Source organism: Papio anubis, chromosome 15 (assembly GCF_008728515.1).
Source record: "Papio anubis isolate 15944 chromosome 15, Panubis1.0, whole genome shotgun sequence".
In the NCBI taxonomy this organism is placed as follows: Eukaryota; Metazoa; Chordata; class Mammalia; order Primates; family Cercopithecidae; genus Papio; species Papio anubis.
Window position 1 is genome coordinate 19,994,534 of NC_044990.1, and position 25,513 is coordinate 20,020,046.

The following is a 25,513-nucleotide window of genomic DNA, read 5'->3' on the forward strand; positions in this document are numbered from 1 at the left end:
CCCCCAAACCATTTATTAGTCTAAGTCCTAAATAGTTGCTGCTATTAGTGTTGTCTTTTAGTGATATATGTCCAGGCTTAAAGAGTGCACATTTTATTACTTATGTTTTAATAAACACTGCCTTCTACATGAAGTTAATTTGGAACACCTCTAATTACACAGGACATAAGCAGAGTCAGTTGCAGGCTGGTTCCAAGAGTCCGTTTGCAAGGGTGACAATTCAGAATTGTTGGTGCTCACTTCTGGGGCAGTTAGTTTCTCCTACTCTGGATCTATGCCGTATTCCGGTGTTGAATGAGTAGAGTGGAAGTGAACGAGGCTAGCACGGTGAACTGGGTTCGCTTCAGTTCTGTCCGTCTGGGTGCGAGCCAGTCTCTAAAGCTTTGGAGTTCACTCTTTTGGAATTGTTTCTTCGTGTATGCCCCCACTTAAAAAACACACACACACATATTAAGGTAATGATTAATCCATGACTTTTTAATTTTTGTACTGTAATATTTATTTTGCTTTTATTAAAAAGTTTTTACTGGCAAAACTATATATACAAAGTTCAATCGTGCCACTATTTTCTCTGGCCATTAGTATTCATTTCATTTCATTTCATTATGACCGAAGATGATTTCATTGTATGTGGGGATATAGGGGGTGATCTGCTGGAAACTAATACAACAGTTGTGCCACAGTAGGTGTGTTTCCCAGTCTTCACCATAGGGCCTTGTCACCTGCAAGCTAGAAGAGCAGGTGGCAGTTATGGTTGTGAAGAAGGGGTGGCCAGCAGGACTGGCTTGTTTCTCATCATTCAAATTCCATTCAATGCAGGTCAACTCTCCTGGGGTTGTCCTGAGCAATGCCTCCAGATACATGTGGACGGTGCCTACCTGGCCTTGGGGGACAACCCACTGAATACACAAGAGTGTCTTCTGCAAGCAGCCCTGCTGTCCCTCCTTGCAGGACGTGTTCTTTCCTGCTGCTGGTAGGCAGGTGGGGCTGGCTCCCCTCCCCCGGTCCACAGGCGAGATGTGTCACTGTGGTCTGTCTCCATGGTGGCCGGTGACTGGCTGGGAAAGCGCTTCCTCCAGCTGCTCTCGGCCTGGCAGATGCAAGAGATGTGGTGCCCCTTGAGCCTCGTGATGTTGCTATCTTCGCTACAGTCTCTGAGGACACGCTGGGCCACAGGCAAAGTGAGAGCAATCGTCTTTTTCTGCCCCACAAAATTGCTGACATGGTTTTGAACTGTCTGGAGCCATAACGTCAGGCTCACTCCACGTAAGCACCTCAACTTGAAGAGCAAGTGGGAAGGAAGGCATCAGGTCACGTGCCTGTGTTTAGTGTTGGTTTAGTTCTGAGTTCTGCCAGTGATTTTGAGAGGTGAAGCCAGTTGGACTTCCTGGGTCCAGTGGGGACTTGGAGAACTTTTCTGTCTACCTGGAATTGTAAATGCACCAGTCAGCACTCTGTAAAAACGCACCAATCAGCGCTTTGTGTCTAGCTAAAGGATTGTAAATATACCAATCAGCACTCTGTAAAAATGCACCAATCAGTGCTCTGTGTCTAGCTAGAGGATTGTAAATGCACCAGTTAGCATTCTGTAAAAAGAGAACAATCAGCACTCTGTAAAATGGACCAATCAGCAGGACACAGGAGGGGCCAAATAAGGGAATGAAAGCTGGCCACATGAGCCAGCAGCAGCAACCTGGTCTGGTCCTCCTTCCCGGTGTGGAAGCTTAGTTCTTTGACTCTTCATAATAAATATTGCTGCTGCTTACTCTTTGGGTGTGCACTACCTTTATGAGCTGTCACACTCACCGCAAGTGTTCACGGCTTCATTCTTGAAGTCAGTGAGACCAAGAACCCACCAGAAGGAACCAACTCCAGACACAATTTCAGGAGGGTTGGCCTGAGGTTGTTATTGCTGCCACAGCTCCATGCCACCTGGAGGAGCTTCAGGAGCTATCCAGTTCCAGAATGAGACCGCTTTTTTTTGGAACTGATGACAAAGATGCTTGGAGTCAAGGGGACTGATTTTGTTTTTTAGAGATGGTATCTTGCTATATTGCCCAGACTGGAGTGCAGTGGTTATTCACAGGCACAAACATAGTGCACTACAGCGTGGAACTCCTGGGCTCAAACAATCCTCCTGCCTTATCCTCTTGAGTAGCTGAGATTCCAGGCATACACCATCGCACACAGCTTATTATATTTTGACATCTTTGAAAACCCTTTCTGGCTGAGGGAGACCACTGGCTCTCTGGAGCTAGCAAATTCTTAGAGACAGCAAAGACATACCTTTGATATGCAAACTACCCAACCCAGGGCATACCTCATCCATCTGGCCCGCACACCCCAGGAGGGTACGTTCCTCTGCCTAATCATCCCAGGGCCAGATGCCAGGCAGCTGGAGACCACCCCGACAGCCCAAAGTCCTTCAAAATTATCTACACTAGCCCATCTTAAGCTGCTCACCCCGCCCTGGCTTTCCCAAGGAGACTCCAACAAAGGCCATGGCCCAAGCTCTCCCTGCGCCCCTGCCTTCTGCCTCCTGACCAACACTGGTGCTTCCCCTGTGGTCCTGCTTGGTACATGATGGCCCCCTTTCTGGAGCCTGTGAGTATAATGGACTTCATTCTCCTGCGCCTCTCTTGCAGCTCCTCTTATGGCCCTACCTGACCTGACCATTGGCTGAAAGGACACAGAGCAGGGAGGCTGAAAACCTCTTCGCTGTTTGCCTCGGGCTCATACCTGTTCCCCTTGGGTGTCCCTTTCTCTTTCTCCAGCCCCAGGTTGATGAGTGACCCATTCATGATTCATGTCCTGTTCTGGGCAACTTGTTCCCCCTTCCTGGGAAGGTGATGGTGGTTATGTCACCGTAGTGGAGATGTGGCAGCAAATAGATTCTCACAAATATGAATCATTCTTGGCATAACTTTGACGTCACATAATACTAATACTACTACTACTACTAATAAAAAGTCCCCTTTCCCACCAGAGGTGAGATATAAAAAATAAAACTTGAGTGAGGATGGAAGAACCCATCATGCCACGGTATAGTTTTTGCTTAAGCAAAGGTCTGTTGAATGAAGACTTGCTTGCCTCTTGGCTCTTAACTGGGTCTCAGACTATGCATGTATGCATGAGAGACAGAGAAACAGAACTAAACACACACACACACACACACACCTGTCCACACAGATGGCATCACCATTAGAGTCAGGCAATAGGACCCTTTCTTGGGTCCCCTTTTTGAGAAAGCTGCTCTGTCTCTTCTTTGTGCCCTAAACCACAGGATGAGGAAGCTGAAGGGCCAAGGAGGTGCGCTCATGGGAAACCATGCTTGCCCGGCTAGGCCACATTCTGGGCACCGGGGTCCTGAAACACTGTGTCCGGGGGGCCCTGAGCCAGCTTCCAGAGCTTGCATGGGCCTCTCTCCTGGCTCTGGTTTCCCAGGACAGTCCTGAAGGGGACTCCTCATTGTTGGTGTGCGCACCCTAGATCCAGTGGGGCCAAGGGCAGCTGCTGGGGCAGAGCGGGATGGGAGAGGAACATGTAAGAGAAGAAGCGGGCTGGCAAGGTGAGGAGGGCTGAAGGCTCATACCTGCGTCTGCTAACCTCCCCTGGGCCACACGAACTGGTATGCCAGGGATACAGGGCAGTGTGCCCCTGCCTGCCTCGCCACATGACTTTCTTAGAGCAGTTGTTCAACAGGAGCCCTGATTCTGAGGATATTTTCCCACTAGACTCTCTCATTATTGAGCACTTTCCTGCCTAGGGGACCTTCCTCCCAGCACTTGGATTCCAATGTGGTTTGTGGGGATGATTCACGTGGGGCCTAATAATGGAGGAAACCGTGGTTTACGGTTTGGTTTTGTCTGTCAAGTAAAGGTGGAGATAGTGACACACAGGAAAAAGTTCTCACCAAAGTCTCCAAAGGACACTGGGCCAAGGCCCCTCCCTGCATCTCATCTTTGCACGGAGGAGGGGGCGGCCACACAAGCCATGGGGACCACGCAGTGCCTTGCGCTCTGCCCAGGTGAGTGTCAGGAGGGCTGGGGATCAGCGGCTGCAGCAGCAACCCCCGTGCCCCCTTTCTGTCCCATCACACTTCCATCTTTTTTCAGCTGTTGACCATGATTGATGTGTCGGACTATGTTTTTTTGGTTGTGCCCCTGGATGGTTGGTTTTTTGAGATGTGGGGTCAATCTCTTAATCTCACTTGTCTAACAAGAAGATCCAAACAACGACCTTCTCCTTCTGGGTTCAGATGGGACGTCTGTTCAACACACACTGTGCCCCTCCGACACGCAGTTACCCTCCCATGTGGGGAGCTCTAGCCCGAATCACTGGCCCTGCCTCCTCTGACCACACGTTCCCTGACTGCCTGTGTTCCCTGCCTCTGTTCACCAGGCTGCACACTCCCTGCCTCTGTTCACCAGGCTCCACACTCCCTGCCTCTGTTCACCAGGCTCCGCACTCCCTGCCTCTGTTCTGGGCTCCGCGCCTCCTGCCTCTGTTCACCGGGCTCGCACTCCCACTTTCTGTTGCCAGGCTGCACTCCAGAGCTGGAGGGGCCGCTTTGGCTCATGCAAACCCTACCATTGAGCCAGTGGCATCAAGTAGCTTCATCAACTTTATTGGTGGAGAATCCAAGGAAAGGCTGTTTCACTCCCAGGACAAGCTCTTTCCTCCTCTCCTCTTACGCCAAGGCCTGGGGCACTAGCTGGCCACACATGGGTGATGCTGCCTAAGTCACTTCTTGAAGCACTGGGTTAGACTGGTCCTTCCTGGCTACCTGGACCTTAGGACTCTTCCCCAGCAGGATGGGGTTAGAGGTCCCAGCGTGCCCGAGGCATTGGGAGGGCAGGAACCAGTTAGCGGTGCTTGCCTGTCCCTAAGGCCTGGCTTACACTTGGAGAGGACCAGCCTTCGACCCTGCACAGCAGGCCCGGGCTCTGCAAACAGCCCCGACCCCTAGAGGGATGTTCAGTGTGTATCTCCCCCAAACTCCCACGGGCCTCAGAAAACTGAGGGCTGCCTCTGGGGGAGCAGCCTTTGGGCATTCCTGGGGCTGTCCTCTCTGCTCTGCCGCTTACCAACCGTGTGGCCGTGGCTGAGTGACTCACCTCTGTCTGTAAAGCAGGGATGGAATGAGTCCTTTGAATCAGCACGGGGAAGATCCAATGAGTTTCTATATGCCCAGCGCATCACAAGGTAATTAGTGGTTAGTACTGTTGTTGCTGCCGTTCATCCATTCCTCTTGTAATTGTTAGTTTACTTTCTGTCTTCACCAGAAGCTCTCTCTCCGTATCTGTGCCATCCACTTCTCTGACCCCAGAGCCCAGTGCCTGGATAGATGGTTGAATAAATGAATGAATGAATGAATTTATTGTAATGGAGATTAAATGAGACGCCATGAAAGCTCCAGGAACAGAATGACTCTTTATCTGGAGAAGACAAGCGGACAGGCCACAGGCATCCCACACCGGGGCAGGCCCAGGGATACGCATGAGGCCCAGGTTGCATCATCACAGCACAGTGGGAGAGCCCAGTGCAGCTGTGGTGAAGGTGTCCACGTGGGTCACCTTTGCTGGTGGCTCTTTACTTCTGACTTCTATGTGCATTCACCCTCCCAGCCCCTTGGCCTCCCTCGGGGAGCTGCCCTCCTGGACCCGAGCAGTGGGTGACAGCCGCACCCGTCCACAGGGAAAATGCTGTCTATTTTCCATCAGTGTGAACTCTCACATTTACATTTTTGCCAAGCTGGAAATAACAATAACTTAAACATGCCTCCGTGGCCCTGTCCTCTGTGAAGGGAGAGGAGAAGAAAGTGCCGCCCACTCCAGGAAACAAAGTGCCTTCTGTTAGCAGACACGGGCTTCTGGTTAAGTCCCCAGGGCCCCCACGGCTCAGTGGAATGAGCTGGGCTCGGCCTGCTGGGTGTACCGGGCCGTCTGTGCAGCCCCTCCCGAGGCCAGCCTTGTTTACCACCGTGGGAGAGGGGACACTCCCAGCCCAGCTGGGCACCCGCAAGGCGCTGACTGGCCAGCCCTGTGGGAACCCAGGGCCCTGAATGGCTCCCCTGTGCAGAACGGTCAGTGCTTTCCAACCCTCTGCCCTGTGCACTGTGGTCAAGGGCACGTCGTGTCCCCAAGCACGGAGTGTGCCCAGGGTCCCAATCTTCACAACAGCCTTCCTTTCTCTGCCTGCTCAGCAAGCAGAAAAGGTTAATGTTTCCATCTTCTGTCCTAAGGAGATGCCTGCTGGGACTTGGTCTCGGCCATGAGTCTTTTCTTCCTCCTTCCTGGGAGGGGTTGGAGCTCAGCCTCAAAGCAGAGTGGCTGACAACGTGGGAGAGGCTTGGATGCGTCGCTGCAGAGGAACATTCTTGCCACCCCCACCCTAAAGAGGCTGCAGGGACAGGCAGCCCAGCCCTCCTGGCCTATTTTCGGGCTGGAGAGAGGTTCGGTCTAAGGCACAGTTTTGGGAGGCAGATCAGCCGCTCCGTTCCGGCCTCCCACTCCAATGGAGCTCTCTGCTGCTTCTTCCAGGGGGCTACATTACCCATTCCTTGCTCTATTTCTTCACCAGCCCCGCCTGTTCTCAGTCCATCACCTCATGGCCCTGCTCTCTGCTTACTAAAGTGACAATTCATCTATAAGGAAGCCCTTGCACTGTATCTGGGGATTCGCGGGGCTGCACCCTCAGCAGGCACTGTGGCCACATGGCATTGGCCTGAGACCTGAGCTCCTGGAGCCTCAACCCTGAGGCCCATGGTGAGCATCTCTGTAACTACTCAGCCAGCCTGCCTTGGCCCGGTGATCATTAACCTGGGACCTTTCCCCCAGCACCAGTATCTGTGAGCTCAAGGAAGACATCTGGACTTCCTGAGAGCAGGGCAGGGCCAAACAATCTACTGAAATCATCAGCAAAAGCGAGGACTGATTGCTCCAGAAACTTCTAAATTTTTAGCTAGATGTAAATCATCCCACAGATATTATAGCTTTTGCTGCAATGTGGACACTGTGAAGGGTGTTTTGCCTCTTTTAGGGGCGCAATAAAAAAGGAAAAATAATGGAATGAGAAAAAAAATCCAAACAATGGATAAAAAATCTTTGGTTGAGTCCTGTAAAACTACGACCTGAGTTCTCAGAAAGAGTCTATGGGAAACATATCACAGTAGGTCGACTTATTTCTGTCTCCAACCGTAGCGACCATCTTCTGTAAAAAAAAAAAAAAAATTTGAAAAACAAAAAAAGTTAGTCTTATTACTCAATATACCACAATTACTTGCTTAGTTTTTATTTTGTTGAGCTGCTTCTGGTTTAAATATAATATTTGTATTTGAGTCTTAATAGCCATTGTGATCACAAAACTGCTGGCAAGTTTTATCAAAACCCTTAAGACAGACAAACATGAGGCTCTTAAAGAGAAAATCCTCAGTCGCGCCCTCATTTCTAATTTATCTAGTAAACATCTCTTTCAGAGGGAACTGAAGACAAATAGAAATGAATGAAGATACAAATGAATTCAATACTCACTGTTGTATAGATCAGCGGCTGTCAACCAAAGGGTAGCTTTGCCTCCCAGGGCACATTTGGCAACGTCTGCAGACATTTTTGGTTGTCGCAGCTTGGAGAAGAAAGGCTGCTGTTAGCATCCGGGGGTACAGGCTAGGGAGTCTACAATGCTCAGAATGGCCCCCCACAACAAAGAAGGGTCTGGCTTGAAATTCCATAGTGTCAAGGTTAGAAATGTTGGTATAGAAACTATGAGAGACACAAAACAGCATAAAGGCATAATTACTGCGTTTTAGGAATCCGCAAGCTAACTTGTTTTCAAAATTTTACTTAATGAAAACAGCCTTTAATTTCTTGTATTTATTTCCCCTGCTCTGGACCCTGTTTCACATGTATGGGAAAGTCAGGAGTCCCGCCATGCTTCTGAGTGAGGCATTCTGGGTAGCGCCGAGGAGGGCAGCACAGGGACGCTGGTGCGGGGTCCACGGGCAGATGGCCCTTGCTGGGCCTGGCTGTTCACTGGAATCTGCACTATTCTCGGGGTGACAGTGAACAACTAAGCCATTTTTACCTTCAGGGAGTCTGCAGCTCTGAGGCCACCCAAGGACACTAAAACCAGGCCGGGCAGCTCTGGTGGGGAAGGTGACGAGATGGGGTGTCGGTGCACAGGGCAGCACCATGGCTGCATCCAAGTCTAGTCGGCTTTCGGAATCTCGTCCTGCATGTGTGTCTGTGATTCTCTCACTCTCCTCTGGCTTCTGGCCCTACCATGTTCTATGGAGTCCCCCAAACTGGGGAGCTGATGCCTCAGGGCCAGCCCTTCGCTCTCATTTCTGGCACATTCCACAGTGGGCCTTACCTGGGAGGCATTTGGGGCAGGGCCCGGCCCAGATGAGATTCTCAGAAAGTGTGGACGATGGTACTGTAGTTGAAGAGGGGAGTCCTCGCTTCTACAGTTGTGTGCCTCAATATTTACAACGAAATGATGTGATAGCCAGGATTTGCCTCAGAGTAACCTGGAGTGCAGAGACAGAGGCTAGGCGATGGGAAATGAGAATGGCCATGAGCCCTGGGGACGGCCCATGGGAGTCTAATCTGCATCTCTCTCTGCTTTCGTGTACATTTGAAATTGTTCCTAAAAATATCTATAAACCATACTTGTCCCTCCAAGGCCAAAGCTTAGAGTAGGGGCCAAAGTGAGTGAAGGGGCCTTGGCTCTCTTTTAGAGAGAGTTACTTGGTTCAGAATGAGAGTTTTTAGTATCTCCCTGTTGATCTGGAAGACTGGGGCTCCTGTCAGGGAGTGCCAGTGGTTAGGGGAGTCTGGAGGCTGGCTGGGTTCGTCAGGATGTGCTGGTGAGGATGCGGCTCGGGCCACCCCGTCAGAGCTGCGCTGAAGCAGGAGGCCTTGCAGGGATTTGAGGAGGCTGAGTTCGCACTCAAGAGGCTGCAAGAACCAAGCTGCCCTGATGCTGGGAGTGGGCCCCAGGCCGACAGCGTGAGCACAAGCCAGGCCTGAAGGGCACTGAGTGGCCAGAACAGAGGGCACTTCCGAGGGGCTGAATCAGAATCAGTCCCTGGAGAGGGAAGAGGATGAAAACAAATCAGGAGGGCTTGTTTGTGTTTTAAGCCTGCCCACAAGAACCAGGAGATGGGCTCCTGGGATTTCACAATTCGAGGTCCGTCTGGTGCCTCCTGCATCCTCTACGCTTGAATATTGTGTGACACATAAAAGTCGGAGGTGACCTGAAGACACGTGCACCACAAGGGATGCTGTGGAGATGCCCTACAGGGACCCTGATGCAGGGGCATTTCCGATTTCTGGGGCCCGGCTCTTAGATGAAGGCAGCAGAAAGTTACCTAAAGACAGTAATGGAGAGGTCTTACCGATCCACTGCTGCGTAATAAACCACCCCGAACTTAACAGCTTGGAACAGCAAGCGCTTATTCCCTGCCATGGTTCCTCAGGTTGACTAGGCTCAGTTGGGCGATTGTTGGCTGGTCTCACTTGGGGTCTCTTGGGAGGTTGCAGGCAGAAGGTGCCTGGGCTGGAGTCCCCTGGACGCTCTCCCAGGGGCCCAGAACAGCTGCCTCTCCACATCATCTCAAGGCCTTGGCTCCCTATGTGGCCTCTCTATGTGGTGTCTCCATGCCGCCTTTCTGGTGAAGGGAGCTGGGGACTTCTCACATGGAGGCTCAGGGCTCCTCAAAGTGCGGAAGCAGAAGCCTTCTTAACACTTAGCCAGAAGCTGGCCCAGCGTCACTTCTTCCTCCTTCCTTTGGTTAAGCTGTTGTGGCCAGCTCAGGTCCATGGGAGGGAAGGATATTCCACCTCTTGATGGGAGAATGACAAGGAATTGTGGCCATCAATAATCCACCATAGGGACCCAGTCTGGAGCCTGCACAGAAGTGGGGAAGCTGCGGCCGTGTTAGGTGATGCCGTCTTGTCGACGTGGGAGATGCCAGAACCGCCATCCCTGGCTCCTTCCCTGTGTCCTCGCTGACTTGGACAGGCAATGAGTAATTGTCATATCTTCAGATGCGTCTCGGCCTCATGTCATCAGCTATGAAGTGGCATCACAGTGGTCTCTCTCTGGGGCCAGCCCTGGGTCCACCTGCCAAACACCTCCCTGTGCACAGTTCTTGAAAGTCATTTATTCACTTGACCAAACACTAAAGCCAGACCCATCCCCAGCCACTGAGGCCACCTCCATAAGGTCAGGCTGTGGCCACGTGCCGGTGGTTTCACTCTCTTCCTTCTGGGCTCACAGGAAGGAAGGAGGTCTTTGCAGGGGCAAATGGAGCACCGCCTCATGCCTTCTGCACCTGCTCGCATCCTCTAGCTCCTCCTCCCAGCAAACCTGCGAGGAAACTGAAGCCCAGAGAGGTCACCACCTGCCTCAAGGGCACACAGAGTCTTGGTGGAGTCAAGACTCAAGTCCAGGTCCTTGTACAGCAATGCCTTGTCTTCCCTGCAGGCTCCCAGGGGCAGGCAGGTGGGAGGTGGGTGCACCGGGAGCGCCATCGTTCCCACACCCAGACTTCTCAGGGATTGTCTTTCCTCAGTTACAAAGAGCTGTGGCTCTGCTGGCCAGGACAGATGTTAGCGATTTTAAAGGAGCAAATGTTTCTCATTTCATCTTACCTTAATCAAGTTATCTGGGCTCTGTCCACAGAAGTGTCTGAAGAGCAGATGACTGAAGAGGGGTGACAGCTGCTGCTGGCCTGGAGGGGTATTCTGTGCACTGAACAGCTGTCTGTCTGCTGGATATGGCATGGCTTGCTGATGGGCATGAATGTGGGGAGCAGGAGCCTGCATCTCAGCCTCCTGCATCTGGAATTGAAATTGGACCTGTCTGTGGGTCAGTCTGCCCTGCAGGAACTGCCATTCTCTCACTCTCCTCTCAGTCCTGCCTATCACTCCAGCCTGTCCCAGTGCCCATGGCCAGGAAAGGAACATCTGGGACATCGCTGGCTCAGCCTGCACTCTGTCACCTCTCTGCCACATTCCACACACCATGGGCCCTTTTGGGAGACTTTCTGGGCAGGGCATTGCCAGAGTGCCTTTAAAAATAATCTCTGAAATATGCTTCACCTTCAAAGCAGGGCTAGAGATGGAGATGCATAAAGTGAGACTAGGAGGACTCAATGTTATCTCGGAGAGTCTGATTTGATTTCAGTGCTGAGTAGGAGGAGAATTCCCTGCAGTCCCTGTCTGCTTCACCTTAATTTGTAAGGACAGGGGTGTTTCTTCCCCCCACAGTGCCTAGGTTCTTGCTAAGCATAGTTGGAATCAGCAAACAACAAGAAGCACTGAAGACACACTTGCTGACTGAAGGAAATTGCTCTCGACCTTGACCAAATACTAGGGAACTTTAAAAACGACGGATGCCTGGCTCCTACCCCCACATTCTGGCAATTGGCCTGGAGTAGGACCCGAGCAGAAATTCCCCCGTGATTCTACTGTGCAGGCGAGGTGAGGCCTCCTGCCCTGATACCTGCTCCTCCGCTCCTACCAGCCCTGCTGGAGTGAGCCTGACTTTGCCTCAGCTTGGGTCTGCTCACGGGGGTGTCCAGCCTGCTGCCTCTTGTCACCATCATGACCTAGACAAGCCCTGCTGCTTCCCAGTACATTCAGACAACGGGACCGGAGGAAAGAGGATCTCAGTTGTAGATGTCCAAGGTGCCCCAATCAAAAGATAAAACTTGCAGATGTCTGCCAATGGCTTGGGAAGACACTGCTGAAGTCATGTCATGCCATAACTGGGGCTGCATCTGTGAGAGAGGAGCATGACCTTGGAGGCAGAAGGTCAAGGTCAAGACTCACCCATTCTACTCCATGTGCTTGGTTTCCCCATCTCCATAAATGGCAGCTTCATGTTTTCAGTATCGCAAGTCAATGGCCTTGGGGTCATCTTTGATTCCTCTTTCTCTCACATTTCACATCTGTCTTACTGGCTCCACATTCCAAATATATCTGGATTCTGATGGCTGCTCACCACCTCTGCTAGCATCTTATCAGGTCTGAATTACCGCAACCACCTCCTAACTGGTCCCTCTGAGTCCATCCCTGGCCCGTCACAGTCTGTTCTCAACGTGGCACCCAGAGAAGTCCTTTCAAAATGCAATTTAGAGTATGTCACCCTTCTGTTCGGAACCTTCACTGGATTCTAAACCCACATCGTGGGACATCCCAAGTTCTTACCGTAATCTCTAAGGCTGGCCAGGTCTGGTGCCTGCTGTCTCCTGGGCTCATTGTCTGCTGCTCTCCTCCTCATTTATGCCAGTCTGGCCACCCCAGCCTCCTTGCTGTTCTCTAAGATTCCCACGGTCCCACCACAGGGCCTTTGTACTTGCTGTTCCCTCTGAGTAGAACACCCTTCTTGATATTTGCACAGCTCACTGCCTTCCTTCAGGTTTCTGTTCAGTTATTACCTTATCAGAGAGGCCTCCCTGTGTACCTTACCTAAAATAGTGTCCCCTAACTTAATTCTAACCTTTTTTTTTTTTGAATTTTTTTTCGAGACAGGGTCTCACTCTGTTGCCCAGGCTAGAGTGCAGTAGCCTGATCATAGCTCACTGCAGCCTCAACCTCCTGGGCTGAAGCAATCCTTCCACCTCAGCCTCCCAAGTAGCTGGGACTACAGGCATGCACCATCACACTTGCCTAATTTTTGCATTTTTTTTTGTACAGATGGGGTCTCACTGTCTTACCTGGGCTGGTCTCAATCTCCTGGGCTCAAGTGATGCTCTCAACTCAGCCTCCCAAAGTGCTGAGATTACAGGTGTGAGCCACCTTTTCCCTTTTATTCTCAGAGTCTGTCACCACCCGCACATTATACATTTACCTGTTTACTTGCAGGCTCTTGCCACTAGAATGTGTGTTCCCTGAGAGCAAGTTCACTGTGGTGCCTCCAGCACCCAGGATGGTGTCTGAAACACAGCAAGCGCTCGGCAAGTATTTGCTGAATGGGTGAGTACATGTATGAGGGAAAGCGGTTGCAAAGAAGATTCCAGGGAGGGTCTTTTGGGAGGTCACGTGAACCAGACCTTAAAAGACTGAGGTGAGCATGTAGGGGTGGAGGGAGAGGCTTTTCCAGAAAAGGGGATAACAGCTGTCAAGTTGGTCAGGAGCTCAGGGAGTGTGGGTATGAGTGGAGCATCTGGATGGAGCTGTGTGCGCCCAGCTCATGAACCACCCCCTCAGAGCTACTGAGGCTGAGCTAATGTGCTTGGGAGCCCTGTGCAGCCGGGAGAAGGCACTGGATGGGCATCCAGGTTAACTGCATGACTCAGTTGCTCTCTCAGGATGATACCACAGATCACATAATCTCCGGGTTTAGTCTTCTCAGAACCACTCATGAAGGTCCTACTAACCAGGGCTGGCCTGAAGTGGAGGTGGGTGGAGCTGGTGTGGTTTAAAAGGATGGATTTTTCTGCCTCCCCCAACCTGGCTGAGGCCTGAGATGGCTTTGGCTGCCTTTAGGCTTTATGGACCTCACTTGGCCTTGTGAGCATAATTGCGCTCAGCCCCTCCTTTACCTGGAGCGGTAACACGTTCGTGGTAGGGAGTGGACACTGAGGTGGTGCACTGTGGGAGGGAAAGGCGGAGTCTGAAGAACTGACTATAGCCCAGGCTGGGGCCCAGCCAGGAGGCTGTTTGGGGACAAACTCAGTCTTCCGAGGATTGCACCGCTGTGTGCTCACAAACATGGCCAGGCAGCCACTGAACATCCATTGCCAGTTCCTTCCTGTGTCTCTGGTGACAAGAAGTTGCCTGTATACTTATTAGTGCCAGGTAATGTCAGGCACTTTACCATATTACCTGGTTAATCATCTCCAAAAAATTATGGAAAGATAAGCAATTCATTGTGCAGTTGGGGAAATGGAAGCATAGAAAACTTCCTCAAGCTGGGTGATGTCAGTGAAAATGGTGGAATAAGGACCTCACAAGACTCTCTTCTCCATAAAAGCAATGTGAATCCTGGCAAAAATGGTCAGAATTCAACTTTTCTGAAACTCTGGAAATTGAGCAAAGACTTACAGCAGTCTGGGTAGCATTTACGTAAGAAAAATGGCTGAATCTCAGTAAGAACAGTAAGCATTGTGATGTTCTAACTTGCTCCATTAGAAATAATAAATGAGTTCAGTAAAGTATCAGGGCACAAGATCAATACATAAAAGTCAATTGTCTTTTTGTACATGGGCAATGAATAACCTGAAAATGAAATTAAAATAATTTCATATATAATAGCATTAAAAAGAATAAAATACTTAGGAATAAATTTTAAAAAGAAGTGTAAGTCTTATACACTGAAACTCCAAAACCTTGGTGAAAGAAATTAGAGAAGAGCTAAATAAATGGAAAGGAATCTTCCTGTGTTCATGGATTGAATTACTTAATATTGTTAAATGGCAAGACTCCCCAAAGCGATCTACAGATCAATGGAATCTTTACCAAAATCCCAGCGGCCTTTTTTTGCAGAAATGACAAACAAATCCTGAAGTTTATATGGAAGTTCTAGGGACCCATAACAGCCAAAATAACCTTGAAGAAGAAGAACGAAGTTTGAGGACTTATACTTTCCAATTTCAAAACTTACTACAAAGCTACAATAACCAGGACTGTATAGTAGTAGCATAAGGATAGACACATAGATCACTGGAATAGAATTGAGAGTACAGAAATAAACACATACATTGATTCATGGGTCAATTATGTTTGGACAAGGATACTAAAACAATTCAATTGGGAAATAATTGTCTTTTCAACACGTGGTGCTGGGAAAATTGGATATTCACATGTAAAAGAATGAAGTTAGACCCCTACTTCACACTATAAACTAAAATTAACTCAAAATGGATCAAAGACCTAAATGGCTAAACTGTAACATTCTTAAAAGGAAAAACATACATGTAAATCTTCATGACTTTGGATTAGGCCATGTTTCTTAGATATGACACCAAAAATGCAAGCAAACAAAAACAAATACTTAAACTTCATCAAAACATTTTTTTAATGAACTTCATTTAAAACTTTAAAAAAAAAAGTTTAATGAACTTCATTAAAAACTTTCATGCTTCAAAGGACACTATCAAGAAAGTGAAAAGACAACCCACAAAATGGGGGAAGTATTTGCAAATCATATATCTTATAATGGTCTCATATTTGGAATACATAAAGGATTCTTACAACTGAATAATAAATAGACCAATAACCAATTAAAAATGGGCAAAGGATTTGAAGAGACATTTCTCCAAAGAAGATATACAAATGACCAATAAACACATACAAAAGTGTCCAATGTTGGGCTGGGCATGGTGGCTCACACCTGTAATCCCAACACTTTGGGAGGCTGAGGTGGGCAGTTCGCTTGAGTCCAGGAGTTTGAGACCAGCCTAGGCAACATGGCGAAACCCCATCTCTACAAAAAGTACAAAAATTAGCTGGGTGTGGTGGTGCACGCCTGTAATCCCAGCTATCAGGGGTATGAGGCAGGAGAATTGCTTGAGCCTGGGATGGGGAGGTTGCAGTGAGCCGAGATCACACTACTGCACTCCAGCCTGGGCGACAGAGCGAGACTCCACCCAAAAAAAAAAAAAAGTTGCTCAATATCATTAGTCATTAGGAAAATGCAAATTCAAATCACAAGGCACTACTTCCCATCCACTAGGACAGCAATGGTCAAAAAGACAGAGAATAAGTATTGGCAAGGATGTGGAGAAATTGGAACACTTATATTGCTGGTGGGAATGTAAAATGGTATAGCTACTTTGGATAACAATTAGACAATTCCTCAAAAAATTAAACAGAGTTATCTTACGACCCAGGAATTCCACCAAGAGAACTGAAAACATACGTCTGCACGAAAACGTGAACATGAATGTTCATAGCAGCATTATTTCATATTCGCCAAAAGACCCATCGGCTAATGAATGGATAAACAAAATGTGGTATATTCATGTAATTGAATATTATTTGGTTGTAAAAAAAATGAAATAGTGATTCATGATATAACATGGATGAACGCTGAAAACATTATGGTAAGTGAAGGAAGCAAAAAAAAGTCCCACATTGTATGAATGCATTTGTGTGAAATGTCCAGAACAGGCAAAAAGATAGAGACAGAAAGTAGACTAGTGGTGCTAGGAGACAGGAGGAGTGATGCAAAGTAACTATTAGCAAGTATGGGGTGTAGAATTAGGGATTGCTGATGTTTGCACAACTTCGTGAATATACTCCAAAACGCTGAATTGTACACTTTAAAAGTGTGAATTTTATTATACATATTTTTCAATACAAAATATCAAAAAATATTTGCTTTTTTAGGACAGAAAACTAGTTAGTATGGGGTTATGATTTGAATCCAATGCCCATGCACTTAAGGTCATATGCGCCAAGACCTCTGGGCTTGCTAGTTAGCATGTGGTCACTTGGAACTGTCTCAGGTTCCTAGAGAAAAATGGTTTCTGTTGGGTGTCACTGTGTGCCACCATCTGGACACAGCTTCCTGGGTATCTGCTTGTCACCAGGGCCTGATCTAGACACAAATTCATGTTCAATGTCACACAGCCATCCTTGTCCCTGCCACTACTAAGATTTTGTTATAGGGTCAAGCTCGTGTGTCTTATTTGCTCTTCCCTTGAGTTGGAATTGTGTCCAGTTGGTTCCTCATCTCTCATGGGGATGGATTAGGGGTGGCCTATGCTACCACTCTTGCAGATATGGCAAAATTCCTGCTCGGGCTAAAGCTGAGATGCCTCCTCTGCTGCCCTATTATCATGGGTACTAACATGAGCCCTGGGTATTTCTTTTCGCTGAGATATTTTAAATAGGGTAGACTTTCTCATCTTTGACCTATCCATACACCCACCGCCCACCCACTCATTTGTGTGTCCATCCATCCATCCATCCATCCATCCATGCATTCATCGTCCGTCCATCTGTCCATCTGTCTGTCCATTGTGCATCCATTCCATTTGACTAATCCATGTTGTTTAGGGCTCTTTGCAAAGTGACTGACAGAAGCACAGTTTTGCCTGGGTTGGGGAACATGGGCCAAGTGATTTTCTCTAAAGTCTTCTAGGGATTTATTAATCTAGGTGTCTTATTGGGTTGTGTGCAGGTAGGAATGTTTGGCAGCCGTGACGATCTGCCAGAGAATCCCAGGCAGCCTCACAAAGGCTGAGATGATTCTGATGCTCCCTATTGATTTCCCTTTTTCCTTGTTTTTGTTTAGGCCATAGAACAAGCCATTTTCAACAAAAGGACTTGCAAATTCCTGCCTTAGGGCTCCTTCTGCACAGGACAGACCTTTCATCACCAACCCAACTTGTAATCTTGGGAAAGTTCTCAGCTCATTTTCAAGACGAAAAAAAATGCACACAAAACAGCCACATCATGAAGTTGCTCCACATAATGAGGCCTGCTCTGTTGACCTATCATTACCCTGGGCTCCAGGCAGGCCTGGGTTACCCTGACAGCCTCCCATCTTACCCCTGGCCAGTCAAGGTTGAGGTCAGCAGCTGGGCAGCCCAGAGGCCACCATAGTGGCTGTGAGGAGAAGGCTGCTTTTCAGGGCCTGGCCTTGCCTAGAGCTACTTGGCTGAACACAGCTAAGGAGGAGGAGAAGAGCCCTCTGAGGCCTGCCAGCTCAGCTACCCCTGGGACATTCCAAATCCAGGCTTTTGCTCGGACTACACTTACTCTCCCTTTCTCTTGGGGCTCCTTGGCTCCTCTTGGCTCATGTGGGTCTTGCCAGCTTTTCAGAGCTGGAACTCATTCTGCCTCCCAGGCCTATGGTGCCTCCCCATCCCACAGCTATTTGTTCAGCAAAAATTTATTAACCACTTTTTCGGGGCCAGGCCAAAGACAAACAAGACTTGATCCCTGCTCTTGTTCCTCCCACAACAGGGAAGGCAGATATGGAAAGAATGATGAGACAGTGTTCTGAGCACCTAGCGCCATTCTTACTGCCTCAGGACCACAGAAGCTGGTATCAAACGCTGTTATTTCACCACACTCTTAGGGTGAGGCGTTCTGTTTCCCCAGCTGATTGAAAGCACCTAGAGGGAAGAGTCTTCAATGTCTTCTCTCATTTTCTGAGTGCCTTGCATGGTGGTGACCCAATTAATTAAATAGCTGTCCAGCAGCGAGGAACTGTTTCCTCCAATCCAAATTTTACTTGGATTTCTTGGTCTTTGTTTCAATCTAGGAGCATTAGGTTATGAGAAAAACAACAAACCTAACTAACCTCCTGTATTTGTTAGGCTGTTGTGCAAATTGGTGGGGGTCTTTGCTCCATACCATCACCCAGTGTCTTAGTCAGCTTGGGCTGCTATAACAAATTACTGTGGGCAACTGGGTGGATTAAACCACAAGCATTTATTTCTCACAGTTCTAGAGACTGGGAAGTCCGAGATCAAGGTACCAGCAGGTTCAGTGTCTGGTAGGAGCTGGCTTCTTGGTTTACAGACAGCGATCTTCCCATTATATCCTCACATGGTGGAGAGTGGGATGGAGCTCTTGTGTCTCTTCTTATAAATGCACCAGTCCCGTTAATGAGGCCTTCACCTCATGATTTAATCACCCACCAAAGTCCCCACCTCCTAATACTGTCACAGCAACCTTTAGGATTTAATACAGGAATTTTGGGGGAACATAAATATTCAGTCCATAACACCTAGGATCCCAGGTTCACTGAAGCTTTGCTATCTTAGATAGAGCTACACCATCTAAAACACATGGTTTTCTCAGTCACTCCGATTCTGTGAAAGAGAGCTGGAGGGTTGCCTCCTGGCTCTTAAAGGCTTTAGCCCATTATTGACACATCACTTCTGCTCACAGCCCAGTGGCCAGAACCAGTCTCACTGCCCTGATCTAATTGCAAGGCCCCAGTGAAATGTGGGAGATGTGTGAGCAGTAAATGACTCTGCCATGGTTCCCAAGCTAGCTGAAGTGAAAAGGAGGTGCTGGGAGGACACCAAGGCATCTTATGGGTCTTTATCTAGGAAGGGGGTCCATCCAAGCCCCCAAAGGAACCGCGACCAGACATTGGAAAGTTAGGACCCACAGCCACATTCTTAGAGTTCCAGGGTGCCGTGTTTACTTCTCTCTCCTTCAGTCAGCAAGTTGGCTTTTTCTTTTTTCTTTTTGGGTAGACTGGTTTTCTTTGCTTTCCGAATACAATGGGAATAAGAACAGTCCCTGTCCAAAGGAGTCGTGAGGATATAATGAGTTTATCCATGTAAAGTGTTTAGGAAGTGCCCGGTGCATGGGAAGTGCTAGATAAGAGTTAGCTATTGCTATTATTTTATGTAATAATAATAATATTTTTAATTATTCTCATTGTATATACCATAACATGGCCCCCTAGGCTTAGCCTCTAAGACTCCCCCCGGAAGGAACGGACTAAACGGACCAGTTCTTTTGGGAGCTGAGTGCCTAGCTGAGTCAGGGTTCTCCCTGGGTTTGGGAAGAGGGAACAGGCCAGGAAAACATCCCAGAGGGACTCTTGATCTTTAAGGCAGTTCCAGTGCTAACAGCCTCCTCAAGAGAAACCTGTTGCAGAGCAAACTACTCAGAGCCACTCCTAAGAAAGGCCGTTTCGCCTCATCCAGATACAGGCCATGGCAGAGTCTGAGAAACAGTTTTCACCAGGAAACAAATCAAGATCACAACCATGTGTGCAAATCAGGCGGCAAGTACAGGCTGTGCATGGTCCTGGCAGAACAGAGTCCCAGGAGAGGAGTGGCCTCCATGATCTGCCGCTGCGCCCCCACTGCTTTACCTGGGGCTTTTCTTTCATTTGGTTCCCACTTCATTCATCCAAAGAGGCTGCTGTGGGCTCTGCATCTGCTCTGAGGTGTTTGACCAGGATGACCTGGTTTCCAAACAAAATTGGTCAGAGAGACCTTCATCTCTTAGGGACCCACTTCCCTCTGAGGGCTTAAAACCAAGTGCTCCTGCCTTTGGAGCAAGTGACCACCTCCTCATGAGAACATGCCTCTCACAAAGGACCTCCCTCATCCTCTCCAGAGGAGAAGTGGAAACGAGAAATGCCTGGTGCAGAGCCAGGATTGCTACGTCATGGGTGTGAAATGCTCAGGATGCCCCAAGGCCGCATGGTGTGGGAGTTTCACGTTGTTGACTGCCCAGCTTGTCGTCTGCTACTCGACAGGAGGACAAGTGAGGCTTAGAGAAAGATGCTCCTCAGACAGAGCAGCACCACAAGCTCCCTGAATCGAGATGCGTGGGAGACCATCCCAATAAACACCTTTCAGATGAAACGAAACCCCAAACGAAAACCCCAAATCAAACTCTAAACACCTCTCGAGCCGGATAGCACTTCCGGTTTATGCGGCATTTTCATTATTTTATTTCAATCCTCACATGAACCCTAAGAGATGGGATTCTTATCCTCATCTTAGAGGTGAGGAACCTGATGCTCAGAGAGACCAGAAAACCTGCCCCAAGTCATGGGGCTCACAGGCCAGGCAGACCCAGGATTCCGCACTGATCCTGCGGTCTCTGAAGCCGGCACCAAGTAGACTTGAGTTCGGGTTTCTCAGGTATTTGTGACCTGGTGGGATGGAATTGACTACGCAAACTAGGATGCGTCTTCTTATCACAAACGTCAACTTCTCTCTTCCTTCTGTGCTCATCCTTTGGTTTGTCTGACATACAGAATATTTTCACGGTGCCAGCCATGTGACCTCTATTTACAGAAGACCCAGGTGGGACAATCTAGTTGAATGATGTCCAAATGACAGGACAAATTAGATTATCAAGGGGAAGGGCTGACATGGTTTTAAGGGGGAAATTGTGTCATGAATCTCTTTTTATAAGCACTTTGTGGGTGGGAGTAATGAAATTGGGAGGGAGGTAATTTGTCAAGCAAGGATCAGAAAACACAAAACTGGTTCTCCTTAGAAGAGGAAAAAAGAGAAACATCTTTTTTTTTTTTTTTGAGATGGGGTATCATTCTGTCACCCAGGCTGGAGTGCAGTGGTGTGATCATGGCTTACTGCAGCCTCAACCTCCCAGGCTCAAGTGATCTTCCCGCCTCAGCCTCCCGAGGAGCTGGGACCACAGGCGTGTGCCAGCATGCCCAGCTAATTTTTAAAATAGTTTTGTAGAGATGGGATCTCCCAGTGTTGCTTAGGCTGGTCTTGAACTCCTGGGCTCAAGTGTTCCTCACGCCTCAGCCTCCCAAATTGTTGGGATTACAGGCATGAGCCACTGTACCCGAAAAGAACCATCTTAAAGAGAAAAAGGAGCTGTTTTTATTTTTTGTTTTTTAGAAGACCACGTTCACTTTTTCAGAGGCACTTGATCGTTTTAGTGCTTTTAGGATTTTTAAAAACTGTTACACAACAGCTTCTTCCTAAAGGCTGAATCACAGGCACTTTAGAAAACTTCTTAGTAGGGGAGGCTCCACTGAAATGTACTCGATACCTACACTCAACAGGAGGGATATATTTTGATTTTGAGTTTGACAGGCTCACACTGATCTCATTTAAGTCCTTACCCGGCTGGAGCTCAGGAATTCCAACGCTCTTTCCACAGGAACTTCCTCACGTCTTGTGCCGAACAGTGGGGCATGACCCAGGCCCTGCTTCTGCAAGGAAAGAGAAGTGGCTCTTGAGAAGTGTAGTGGCCTCTTGGGGATATACATTGTTTTCCTAAAGGCCCACAGTACAGGGCAAGAGTTCTCTTGGCAAACCGAATTAGAAATTTAAAAAAAAAAAAAATCTGATTTGTTCACATTATCGAATAATGGCCCAGAGGCTGTGGAGTAGATGTCCAATTTCAAAGGCCTTGCTTTTCCTCTGAGCCAGAGGCCTTTCATCACAGCTAGGAAATTACCTCCCTAACGTGCATGCTGCGCCTGCCTCCGTAATCCAGAGGTCAGAAAGGCAGAGCACGTCCATAAGATGGAGGCAAAACCACAAATGGAAAACCGGGTGTCTCTGCAGAAACAAGACCAAGGAGCACCAAGGCACTGCCATTCAAAGCCAACACAGCCTTCAGTGAGTGCTCTCAGGAGGCCTGACAGCAGACTATATGCCCCGGGCAAGAATGTCACCCGAGGTGCCCATGTCTCCTGCCCTTGTGTTGTGTCCCAGGTCTGGGTCCTCTGCTTGGGTAATGCTCCAAGCTGCAAATGCCCCCAGCGAATTCTACCTCCTCAACCCATCAGAGACGCTCTGTCTAAGGACCTTCCTACCAGTGGGGGTTAGGAGGAAAGCATGGGAATGAAAGAATTCAAACCAAGGGGTGCATGATGGTAGCCTCTCAGGGATACTTGTAGTTGAAAAGAGAAGCCCCTGTTGCAGGGAAACACCAGTGTACAGATAGACTTCAGATGCTGTGGGGCACGGCGCCAGGCCAGCTGTGGAGCTGCATTCCAGCCAAGTGACTGAATATCTGCTTTCATGCGGTTTTGTGGAGCTGCTACAATCTTCCACCTCTGCAGAGTATACCCGTTTCTTCCAGTCGCCACGAAAGGTCATGCAAAAAGGGATTCTTCAGTTCTGGCGCTCCATATTTAATATCAAATCTTTGTACTTGAGCCTGCAATGTACGGACATGCATATTCTATCAGCCTTGAAAATGGCTGCTCAAGCACTGAAGCCCTGAAGGAAACTTTTCAGTTAAATATTCTCTCTTTGCCAACTGCCAAATAGACAATTTTATTATTCAACCCATGAATCCATTAACTAAACCCTGGCCTTCCCCAGTAGCCCCTGTCATCTGTTCTTTTTTTGTGTGTGACACCCTGGATCTGAGCATCCGCCTTGTTGCAGAGGCCCTTGGACTCCCCAGCAGCCCCAGGCTCTGTAGGAGGCACCCCTAGGAGGTAAGGCCAAGGCCAAGTCAATCAGGCTGCTTCCCCAGCTTTGCTATTTGATTTCTGTTGGGGCTGCAAGTGTTCCTTTCTAGGCCATTTTTAGGGCTGAATTTCATATGGGCCATAACATCTTTTGTAAAACGAAATGGATCAACTAGCTTTGTCGAGACTCGCTCTGTTTCTGCCGTCCCGATGATGAAAGACTTAATTAGCGCTGGAATAAAGGAATGGTCAGTCTCATGAAATTAGCAGCAGTATTTATTAATATAAATACATTGCACTTGAAAAATCCAACTTTAATGTCCTCTCTGAGTAAATATACTTATTTTTCTTCAAGTTTCAATCAGGGAGCCTTCATGTACAGCCATGATGTCATGAGACCAATTACATAAAGTAATCTTGACAGGCTCATTATTTTCTTGCCATATTCTGGCCTGCATAAGGAGCAAACTTGCTTTAGGATGTTCAGAGAGATTGTTCTCTTCCATTTCCAGGTCAAACCCCAGCAACCATGACCTAATGCTTCAGCTAATACATTCTTATATTCTCAAACGCCTCTGTGATCACACCCACTATCTTTGGAGTGTGAATTTATTCACACACTCTGATTGTTCCTTCAGGGAAGGAGCCAGCAGCCCCAAAGTACTTCCACTGAAGCCTTTGAAAAAGAGGGAAGACTCCAAGTCTCTGGCACCTGTGGAAGAGGGGAATCTTGAGAAGTCGCTGACATTCCTTCGAGTTTACATGTCTCCTTGGTGAGATTTCTTACAGCAGAACATGACGTTCTTCCCACCCCTGGGATCCAAACCACTTTAAAAGAGTGTTATACTTTGCTCTGAGTGGCCAAATACCACAAGTACCACTTGATTTTAAAATTATGTAGCCTTGGTATTCCAAAGCCAACGTGCACCACCATGCAAGAACAGATGTGGTCTCTGAAGGCAAAAGCCCCAGGCAGTGCTTAGCTCTCAAAAAAGAGTTGTCATGTCATTCTCAACCTGAGATGTTTGCTTGGCAAGCATTTTTTACCCTCTGGAGGAAATTTTGTTTACAGGATTTAACACACACACACACACACACACACTCACACACACACACTCATTGTTCAGCTGCAGAACAAAGGTCAGCTCTTGGCACACAGTAGTTTTCTAATTCCTGATCCTTTTTGATTCTCAATATGCCCATCAGCAGACATGTAATTTTATCTTAAGGCAGCCAAGTGCAAAGCATGAGACAATAGGGAGAAATCTTGTAAATAACTATCAAACAGAAAGAATCTGTTCAACCGATGAGGGAAAGCCTCCTTTGTTCAGTTTTAATGGTGTTTATATAACTTTCAGTATGCATATTCAGTCAGTAACATTATTTTAAGGCAGTTGATATAGGTGCCAAAATCCTCAGTATGCTGGGAGATAGATTATCTTTTGCATGTGTGGGGTTTTGGAGACAAAAGTTGCACTGAAGTGTGTGGCTCTTGTAAATTATACGAGGGACCAAGTCAATTTCCTGTTTGAGACAATGGAGCAGTGCATTTTCATGTCCAACCCCTTTAAATCATAGGTTTAATTCAATTGAGACCCAGAAGTGATTAGCCCAAGTTTACACAGGTACTTAATAGCCGAGCAGGTCTAGAACTTCCTTTCCACAGACAAATTCTACCTAGAGTTTGCAATTACTCCCATGATAAGCTGGAACATTGGAATTCCTTTCCATTACCTGTAGTACTTTTGCCATAGCAAGTCTTAGAACAAAAGTAAAGAAAAGGCAATAGGTTTTCATGGCTGGGTGCAGGGGCTCATACTTGTAATCCCAGCACTTTGGGAGGCCAAGGTGGGAGGATTGCTTGAGGCTAGGAGTTTGAGACCAGCCTCGGCAACATGGTGAAACCCCGTCCCTACCAAAAAAAAAAATTAGTTGGGCATGGTGGCACGTACCAGTAGTTCCACCTACTCAGGTGGTTAAGGCAGGAAGATCTCTTGACCCCAGGAGGTTGAGGCTTCAGTGAGCTATGATTGTGCCACTGCATTCCAGCCTGAGTGACAGAGCAAGGTCCTATCTCAAAAAAAAAAAAAAAAAAGAAAAAGAAAAAAAAGAAGAAAAAAAGCAAAAAGAACCTTATGATATAATCCTGACCAGAAATTGGACTTAAGTATTTTTAAAAGCCATTTATGTCACTGGTTGTAAAAAAAAATGATAAAAGTGGACATTTTATTTCTTTATAAGATTAAAAAGCTATGTACAATATATTAAATATAAGTCGACATTTGATTATTCCTAAGATATAATTCCAGAAACAAGTTGTCCAGGCAGGAAAGGCGGGCTTAGAATTTGTGGAATATCTCTTATAATTGTGATCATTGGAAGCAAATTGAAATGCAACAAATAAGCCACTATTCCTGTTGCTCCCCTTGTCTGTTTCTCCCAGCTTTATTCACTTAGAAATTTAATTGTGCCTGATCTGACAGGCACAGGAAGGAGCCAGGTGGAGGGAGGGTGGAAGCCTCCAGGGTTGGTCTTTCAGAAACAATGGCAATGCTGTCTCCTGAAAACCACTTCCAAACGGCTTTCAAAGCCCAAGAGTTTGTTTAGAGAAAATCTTGCCCGCATTGATGGATTTCTCCTTCTCTGACAGTTCACAGGAAAGAGTGTA

General features: G+C 47.9%; 1 long non-coding RNA gene across 7 annotated transcripts; it reads right to left on the reverse strand.

Moving 5' to 3' along the window:
• Positions 1-481: 481 nt before the first annotated feature.
• LOC116270568 lies at positions 482-24,838 on the reverse strand. Of its 7 annotated transcripts, none has more exons than XR_004178679.1 (5): positions 24,798-24,838; positions 21,541-22,586; positions 7,533-10,862; positions 5,118-7,212; positions 482-1,425 (listed from the first exon to the last, which is right to left on the reverse strand). It is a non-coding gene; the product is annotated as an uncharacterized LOC116270568 (long non-coding RNA). The 7 variants fall into 7 exon arrangements; XR_004178682.1 differs by lacking the exon at positions 24,798-24,838 and having other exon boundaries at positions 7,533-10,844; positions 21,541-21,630; positions 22,284-24,706; XR_004178681.1 differs by lacking the exon at positions 24,798-24,838 and having other exon boundaries at positions 21,541-21,630; positions 22,284-24,706.
• Positions 24,839-25,513: the final 675 nt, after the last annotated feature.